The 9,714-nt window shown below is 47.5% G+C and overlaps 1 pseudogene; it reads right to left on the bottom strand.

Moving 5' to 3' along the window:
* Positions 1–1,026: 1,026 nt before the first annotated feature.
* LOC118989205 (vimentin-like) lies at positions 1,027–2,527 on the bottom strand (annotated as a pseudogene).
* Positions 2,528–9,714: the final 7,187 nt, after the last annotated feature.

Genomic DNA, 9,714 nt, shown 5'->3' with positions numbered 1-9,714 from the left:
AGCCTGAGGCACTGGTGGAAACCCACCAGCGTTGGGAAAGGACAGTGACAGCCACCAATGAAACGCTGCCCAGATTCCTGTTCCCTAAACCCCTATTTCTGCTAGGAAATCAAAGAATTAAACTGTAGGAGAAAGGCCAAAAATTATAGCCTGAAGGCTGTGGTGGAAACCTGTTGCAACTGGGAAAGGAAACAGGAAAATCAGTGCTGTTTACCCCTGGAGAGGGCGAGAATGCGTGCTAAGTCCAGCTCCACTTCTAGAAAGAGGCAAGAACAGCAGTGAAGGCCACACCCAGAAGCCCCTTGTTCCAGGGCCCGTGCCTGTCTGATGTTAATCAGAGTGCCCCCTTTCCCTGCCATTAACGAAAATGCTAGCAAGTGTGAAGGAAACTTAAGTGGAGTACAGCTGGTGGGAGGTCTGAGAGCTCCCCGGGGAGCAGTAGGTAAGCCCTACAGCCAAGAAGCAGGGGAACAATCAGGTGTTATATATGACAGCCTCCGGTGCTATATCTTTTTTTTTTTAAGTTTTTCAAAGATTTACTGAAGCAGAAATAAATTGACCAGGTACTCGTTGAGGAAAAAAGGAGTTTTCATGGTATTCAAAACTACTTTTTAAAAAGTATTCTAGCACAGGCTTCTTCAGAAACTAGATTACCTTGTAAACTTTTTTTCTGAATCTCTTAGGAGTCTTGGTTTAAGAACTGGAGCTTATGCCCTGGTTGGTGTGGCTCATCTGGTCGGAGCTTCATCTCAGAACCACAAAGGGTGCAGGTTCGATTCCCGGTCCCGGTGCATGCAATTCCCTGGTACGGGTGCAGATGGGAGGTAACCAAACCTTGTTTCTCTCTCGAATCAATGTTTCCCTCTCTTTTTTTCCTCTCTCCCTTCCTCCCTCTCTTTCTAAAAGCAATAAAAATGTCCTGGGTAAGCATAAAAAAAACCCTAGAGCTATTCCTATTTCAAATCTATCTTGCACTCCTGAAAAACTGCAGAAAGGAATTTGAAAGCTGTTTCTTTAAGACATGGATTTTGTTCTTACTCTTGCTTGTATATATTGCTGCACCAAGGCTGTGCAATTTTCATTTGAGATCCTCATGATGCTGAGAAGTTTCATTGATGGATGACCTGTCCATCTCTGGTTTCAACTGTCTTAATCGAAGGTGTCCTTTTTGAGTGGGTGTCAACCAGAGGCGGTGACTCCAGATTGGTTCCCAGGTTTAGGGAAGAAAAATTGGGAAGCAGCAGAGTCCTGCCCTCCGCACCTTCCAGCAGCTTCCTGTAGGTGGCGATCTCAACGTCAAGAGCCATCTTAACATGCAGCAGGTCTCGGGGTTCTCGAAGGTGAGGAGACATTTCTTCATTTTCTGAACCACATCTCGCAGGCGGCCCATTGTGTCTTGCCAGTCAGCAGCTTCCACTCCATTGGAAGAGCCAGTCAGCTCTTCCATTCCATGCACCTGGTGTTCCAGAGACACAGTTCTTCTAAATGCATCCACGTCGCTGATGAGGGACAGCACCTGTTTCCCATACTCATTTGACGCCTGCTCTGCCTGGTGCAAGGCGTCCTTGTTCCGATTAGCAGCCTCGGAGAGGTCAGCAAACCTGGACTTGTACCTCTCCTCAGCCTTCCTGACGGTTCTTGGCAGCCACGCTTCCATGCTGTGGGCGTGCATCACGCAGGGCTGCAGTGAGGTCAGGCTCGGAAGTCCCCACATCAACTCGGAGGTGCTGCGCCTGATTCTGGGCCTGCCTCTCCTGGATCTCCTCATTATGGGGTTTGTTCCAAAGGCAATCTCTCCTTGCAAAGATTCCACTTTATGCTCAAGGTCAAGTCGTGCCAAGGAAGAAGCACTGGCAGCATCCTGTCTGAAGGCCTGCGGGGTGCCCTCGGCTTCCTCTCTCTGAAGCATCTCCTTCCTGCAGCTTCTCCCGGAGCCGCATTAGGTCCTCAGCCAGGCTGTTGGGCTCCGCCTCATCGCAGGCCCTGAGTGGGGGAGCTGGTCCACCTGCTGGCGCAGCTCCTGCATCTCCTCCGCCTAGAGGTCCCCCAGGTGCGCCCTGCCCTGGCCCTTGGGCAGCTCGTCAGCCATCAAGACCTTGTTCTGCTGCTCCAGGAAGCGCAACTTGTTGATGCGGTTGGTGAAGCAGTCCTTCAGCTGCCGCAGCACCACCTTCCTGTTGGTGCGGGTGTTCTTGAACTCGGTATTGACAACGTCGGCCAGAGAGACGTCTGTAAGAGCCCTGCAGCTGCCACACGCCAGCGACACTGCTCCACATGCGCACCACCAAGGAGCGCACGGAATACACAGTGCGCGGAAGGAGACGTATGCACTGTGGCTTGGCCGCGGGGCACCACAGGCTGCCCAGGCTGTAGGAGCAGGTGGCCATGGTCATGTAGCTCCGCCTGGAGCTTGGCTGGCTGTCGGTGCCAGGGTGCCAAACATCGTGTGGTAGGAAGAGGAGGTCACAGACCTGGTGGGTATGGCTCTGGGCGAACAGTCAAGCAAGGGTGTGGCAGGGGTGGGCATTGGGGGTGCTGCTGCCTCTCAGTGCGGGGATCCCAGTGGGAGAGCGGCAGAGAGAGCCGGTGCAACCAGTTTTCCACCAGACCAACCTCTTAATAGATTAACACAAACCCTCACACTGAAGACACAGCAGAAGAAAAGCCATGTGCTAGGCAGCCACTGGTCTGTCTGTCTATGGATTTGCCTGTTCTGGACAGTTCACATAAATGGAATCATACAAGGCATATGATTCAATGACTGGCTTCTTCCACTCAGTATGTTTATTAAGGTTCATCCTTGTTGATGAACATGTACCACTCTTTACTTCTCTGTGTTACTGAATGCTATTACACTGTATGGATATACCACATCTCGTTTATCCATACATCAGGTGATGGGCGTTCCAGTAGTGTAAACTCTGGCTATCATGAATGATGCCGCTATACATCATAGACCCACTTCTGTGTGAACACGTGTTTTCATGTCTCTTGGGTGTAGATTTGGGAGTGGAATTTCTGGATCTTATGGGAGCTCAATATTTAGAATTTGGGGGAACTGCCAAACCGGTTTCCAAAGTGGCAGCACCAGGTCACACGGCCACCAGCAGTACACGTGGGTTTCCGTTTCTCTGCATCCTCACCGACTGTCGTCACGGGCCTTTGACATTGTAGCCATCTCAGTGGGCATGCGGAGGCATCTCACTGAGGTTTTCACTTGAATATCCCTAGTGGCCACTCACCCAGCAACATAGAAAAAGGATAATGCATCACGATCAAGTGGCATTCAGCTCATGGCTCGTTCAGTATATGAAAGTTAGCCAGTGCAATTCACCATATTGACAATAAAGAACAACCATATGACTGTCTCAACATACTCAGAAAATTCATGACAAAATTCATCATTCATATATAATTTTAAAAATATCCCAGCACCAAGATAGAAGGAAACTTTCCTAACCTAATAAGTGAAACATCCAAATAACCCTTCAGCTAACATCACAATGAACGGGGAGAGACTGAATGCTTTGCCCTTAAATTTGGGAACGAGACAAAGCTGTGCTCCCATCACTGCACTGAACATCGCAATAATAACAGAAATCCTAGCCGGTTCAATAAGGAAGAAAACTCACCTCTTAACACTTAACAATAAAAATATATTTTTTTAAGATTTTATTTATTTATTTATTTATCTTTAGAGGGTAAGGCGAGAGGGAGAGAAACATCAGTGTATGGTTGCCTTTCATGCGTGTCCTCCTGGAGGCTTCCCTACACGGAACCAGCCTGCAACCCAGGCATGTGCCCTGACTGGGAATCGAACCGCGATCCTCTGGCTCGCAGGCCTGTGCTCAATCCACTGAGCTACACCAGCCAGGGCAAAAAGAATTTTTTAAGAGGGCAACAGAGCCACAAGAAAAAAAAAATCCCCAAAGAAAATACACGGATGACAAACACATAAAAAGATGTTCATGAGTCATTAGGTAAATACAATTTAAAGCTACGATGCGATACCACTCCACACACTTGTTAGAACGGCTAAAAAGAAACTGACGATACCAAGGATACGAAGGAACTCGCATCCATTACCAATGGGCCTGCGAGATAGCACCGCCACTTGGAATACAGTTTGGCCATTTCTTTTCAAGCGGTATGCTTCAGACCATAGGGTCTGGCCATTCCAGTCTTATTTAGCCCAAAGAACTAAAAACTTGTGGTCACACAGAAACCTATATGCAAATGTTTGTAGCAGCTTTATCATAAACACCCCAAACTGGAAACAACCAAGATATCCTTCAAGTAGTGAATAAACAGACTGTCATACGTCCATCCAGGGCCCACTTAGCAAAAACTAGGAATGAGCTGCTGATTCACACAACATGGATGAATCTTAAAGACATTTCAAATGAAAGACTTGAAAGCCTACCTAGTGTTTGATAGAGTGGGAAACAGACCAGTGATTACCCAGCATTGAGGGAAGGGCAAGGAATTGCTTTTGGGACAACGGAACTGTGCTGTATGGTATTGGGGGATGGGTGTCAAAGACCATTTGTTGAAACCCATAAAACTGCACACCTTAAAGAATTAACTTTCCTTAGTGCAGATTTGGGGTTGGGGGAGTGGTGGTCTATTGAGATGTTCAGGAAATCCCGGGCTGTAATGGAGGCTATGGAAATAAATTTTACTTACGTTACAAATGTGTGTAACATACGATCACTGAAGAAATGGGGGAGGGGAGAGAAAGTGGGCCAAAGCCACTGGAAAATAGTTTGTTGACTGGAGACCGTAAAGCTCCGACAAAAAGGACGGTGTATAAACAGTGTACGTGGTGAGCTTGTGTCTCAAAAAGGTGTGGGTTATCAATTCTCAATCTACTTCACACACACACACAGGTAGGTAAACACGTAGGTTTGTGTGCGCACACAGGGTAGTACATAAACGTGTTTCCTGCCTCCGGCCACTGACAGGGTCGAAAAGCGGTGACCCGCCCAGGTGCCCCCGGTCATTCTCTAACACAATGAACCAGGGCTCCCTGGACTAAGGACTTGATTCTAGTGTGGATGTAGGGAAAACGTAAAGTGAGCCTGAACATTGTGTAATCCCGGAAAGTAAGGGCACTGGGGGTGGCTGGGAAACAAGTCCCGGAGACAAAGCGCTCCCAGGGGCCAAACCGGGAACAATTTAAGCAACGCAATTTAAAAATACTGCATTGGAACCAGAAGAGTAAAATAAATATCTATGAGTCCCTGCTGATAAATGATCGAATAAAAGAAATAAGTGGGCCAGGAGAAACAAATCATTCTTACAGGAAAATTCTAAAAAATATAGATACCCTTCCCTCCTGCAGGAGAAACATTCCTTCCCACTTCCATGTGAGTGTGGGCTGGTCCTAGCAACTCCCCTCCAAGGAAGGATGGAAAGGAAAGTCAGCAGCAGAACCTGGAAGCCACATCATCCGAACCACACGGTCACGGTTGACAACACCCATGACAAAGTCGAAACTAGCCATCAGTCATCCCGTCCCCTAATAGGAGGGAACCTTCCCCTTGTCTTATTTCTAAAAATACCTAACCCCAGTGTAACCATAAAAGAACATCAGACACACCCAAATTGAAAGACATTCCACAAAAATATCCAGCTGGTATTCTTAATGACCATTAAGGTTATGAACAATTAGGGAAAGACGAAGAAACTGCCACAGATGGAAAGAAACCAGTCACACATGATTAAATGCAATGTCATATCCTGGAACAAAAGAGACCAGAGTAGAGGACATACTGGTAAAATATGAACAATCTGTAGTTTATTTAGTTAATAGTGTTGTACCAGTGTTCATGTCTTAGTGGTGATAAGTGTGCAGTGGTTAGGTGAGATGGTAACATCAGGGGAGCCCTGGCTGGTGTGGCTCAGTGGCCTGAGCGCCTGCCTGCAAACCAAAGGGTTGTCAGTTCGATTCCCAGTCAGGGCACACGCCTGGGTTGCGGGCCAAGTTCTCATTTGTGGGCATATGAGAGGCAACTGACTGTTTCTCTTACACATTGATGATATTCTCCCTCCTTTCCCTCTCTCTAAAAATAAATAAATACAGTCTTTTTTTAAAAAAAGATGTTAACATTAGGGGAAGCTGCAGGGAAGGTATATGAACTTGTATCATCTCTTCAACGTTTCTGTAAATCTACAATTATTTTAAAATAAAAGGCAGGAAAAAAAAAAGAAACCAAAAGGGAAATGAAAAACAGTCCGGAGAAGATAGTTGCAACATATATAGTCATAAAAGATTATTACCTAAAAATATTTTTAAAAAACTTCTATAGGTAAGAAAACCCATTAGAAAAACAGACAAAAGCCCTGGCTGGTGTGGCTCAGTGGATTGAGCACGGGCCTGTGAAGCAAGGGGTCGCTGGTTCGATTCCCTGTCGGGACACATGCCTGGGTTGCAGGCCAGGTCCCCAGTAGGGGACACATGAAAGGCAACCACACATTGATGTTTCTCTCCCACTCTTTCTCCTTCCCTTCCCCTCTAAAAATAAATAAATAAAATATAAAAAAGAAAGAAAGAAAAACAGACAAAAGGATTAAATGGGCACGTCACAGAAAAAGTAGCGCAGCTAGCCTCTAAACATGTGCAAATGTTAGTAATCCAGGAAATGTTGAATCCAGGAAGAATGATCACTCCATACACACCAGACTGACGAGTGGTAGCCAACAGGTGGAGGAGTGTACATTGGTACAAACAATCGGAAAACGGTGCGGCACTGCCGGCTGAAGGAAGCATGCCCACAGCTTTCCACGTGCAGCTTTCAGTTGGGGCACTAGGCACTGCCCCTAGGAAGACGCACACACGTATACGTCAGGATGCGTCCGTAAGAATGCCCCTCCCAGGACTTTGGTATTGGCTCCATACAGGTAACAGGCAAATGTTCGTGAACAGTAGTATGAATAAACAAGGCATGGAATGTTCAATAATGGAATACTAAACAGCACTAAAAAAATCAGTGAATGAGTATTGTACTATATTTTATTATATAATACATATATGAACATGAATTAGTCTAAAAGTTATACTGAACAATAAGAATAAGAACAGCCTTGGCTGGTGTGGCTCAGTGGATTGAGTTGCCAGTTCGATTCCCAGTCAGTGCACATGCCTGGGTTGCAGGCCAGGTGTCCAGGAGGAGGCGTGCGAGCACAACCACGCATTGATGTTTCTCTCCCTCTCTTCCTCCCTTTCCTTCTCTAAAAATAAATAAATAAAATCTTAAAAAAAAAACAAGAATAAGACTACTTGTATGGTTTTATTTATAGGGTTAAAAATTTGCAAAACTAGCCCTGGCTGGTGTAGCTCAGTGGATTGAGTGTGGGCCTGTGAACCAAAGGATCGTGGTTCGATTCCCAGCAGGGCACATGCCTGGGTTGCAGGTCAGTTCCCAGCAGGGGATGCACAAGAGGCAACCTACACTGATATTTCTCTCCCTTTCTCATTCCCTTCCTCTCTAAAGATAAATAAATAAAATCTTAAAAAAATTGGCAAAACTAAGTATAACTCTAGAGCTAGATACAAAGTATTACTACAATTTTACAGAAAAGTTTAGGGTAACACTACTTCTGGGGGAAACAAGGAGGAGACACAACAGGGCTTCTGATTTGTTTGCTTGTTTTTGCAAGGAGGGAGTGGCTGACCACTGCTGAGTGGTGAAATCAACAACACGGAAGTCCCAGTATCTCACCTGACAGCCTCAATGGGAAGGGTACAAGCAGGAGCCAGAGGGGGCTGACTGGCAGGGCAGTGGCCGTGTGTGTACATAACTCTTTGCCAAGTGTTAGGTAGGAAGAGGAGCAGAGAAATACGGAAATCATTGGAGGAAGCTGGTAGCCAAGAAAGTTCTGCTTGTCTTTGGAGGTAGGAGACGCCAGAGCTGATACAAATGCTCCGTTTGGTTTGTTCCTTCTCTACAGTCTCGTCAGGTCCTTGCAATAAAGAAGGAAATACATGTGTGTTGATCTAGGACCCCCTGTGGAAAGAGGACCGGGACTTCATCACACATGAAACCAGAAGGAAGCAGACGGAGAGAGACATAAGTGCATTTTTTAAATTTGGGTAGTGAAACAATAAATTTCCATTTGACAGCTTCAGTTTTCTCAACCAAGTCCAGACAAAATCAGCTATTCTTTTTTTTTTAAGATTTTATTTATTTATCTTTAGAGAGGAAGGGAAGGAGAGAAGGAGAGAAATATCAATGTATGGTTGCCTCTCCTGAGTCCCCTGCTGGGAACTGGCCTGCAACCCAGGCATGTGCCCTGACTGGGAATCGAACCGCGATCGTGTGGTTCGCAGGCCCATGCTCAATCCACTGAGCTACACCAGCCAGGGCGAAATCAGCTATTCTAATGTAAATAAAATTAAGACAGGAGTAGTTATGTGGAAAGAAACAGTCTGAAATACTCATCTTGGATGTGGGCAAGCAAGCCTACTGGTAGAGTGGTTCTCAAACGTTAGCACATCAGCAACGCCAGCCCAGAGGTTCTGATTCAGTGGGTCTAGGACGGACTATCAGAATTTCCACTTCTAACAAGTTCCCAAGTGGTTCTGACACTAATGGTCAGAGGACCACTCTTTGAGAGACACGATGCTAGGAGGCGGGGGAGTGTAACTGCCAAATGGTATTTGGTGTCAGAGGCACCAAACCGTGAATTTAAAACGAACCCCGTTGGCCCGAGTGTGACTTGTACCTGAGTGGTGTCCTGCTGCTCCGGCAATGGTGTGGAAAGAGTGCAAGCAGGGCTCATCTGGGGACAGGGTTGGTAGGTGACCAGGATGGTGGGAGAGGGGGCAGGGGGCTTGCGGGTATTCGCAAGGGAGGGATTGTAACGGATAGTGAGAGGCAGGAGGGAACAAGACAGTTGATAGGCAATGAAGCAGTGATGGGCCCCGAGCTCGGACACGGTGCTGTGCGGTACCTGAGCAGGTGAAGTGGATGGGGGAGGATTAGTGGTCAGAGAATGAAGTGCTGACATGTCAGAGCGGGTGTAGTTTGCGGGTGTGGTGTGAAATGTGAAGGACTGAATGCACAGGAGCCGGGGCGTTTGACTGTGTATCCACATGGGTACGGAGGTCCCTGAGAGGGACGTCACAAACTGAGATGGAGAGGAGGGAGGGAAAGTCCTCCGTGTGTGATGTGCCCGAGCGGTCGGGACGGTAACTGCAGACAGGAGGGGATATGGAAGCTGGGCTTGAAGGCTGTGTTGAGATGTGTGCGGTACAGGGGGCGGCAGCAGAGAGAGAGGCGACGGGTCCTCCACACGCTTGCCTCGGGTTGCGGAGCATGGGGGTGAGTGGGACAGGCAGGAGAACACTGCTCTGCACCGTCAGTGAGCGCCTGCTTCTTCCTGCTCCCGGCTACCACAGACCTAGGATGGACTCTCCAGACTCCCCACTATTAATAGCGGGAGAGGAAACTCTAAAGAATGCCCAGGAAGAGGGTGTGTGGAAGGAGGGCAGGAAGGCAGCGAGCTGGGGGGCTCTGGCCTGGACACCAGCGTCTACCACTCCTCCTTCCTTTGTTACCCCAGCTCACCTCCCCCAGCCACTGTTATCTCCAAGGAAATAAAGCCAGAAAGCTCCCAGGGGGCACAGCGAAAGGGCAGAAGGCAAGCAGGGAAAGCCGATGCCTGGTAGGGCAAAGGAAAGAGCTCGGACTGGGACATCAGAGACCTGAA

Source organism: Sturnira hondurensis, unplaced genomic scaffold (genome assembly GCF_014824575.4).
Source record: "Sturnira hondurensis isolate 20B ecotype Veracruz unplaced genomic scaffold, ASM1482457v3 Scaffold0006437, whole genome shotgun sequence".
Classification (NCBI taxonomy): Eukaryota; Metazoa; Chordata; class Mammalia; order Chiroptera; family Phyllostomidae; genus Sturnira; species Sturnira hondurensis.
Note: the sequence above shows the minus strand (reverse complement) of the source record. Positions and strands in the feature narration are given on the sequence as shown.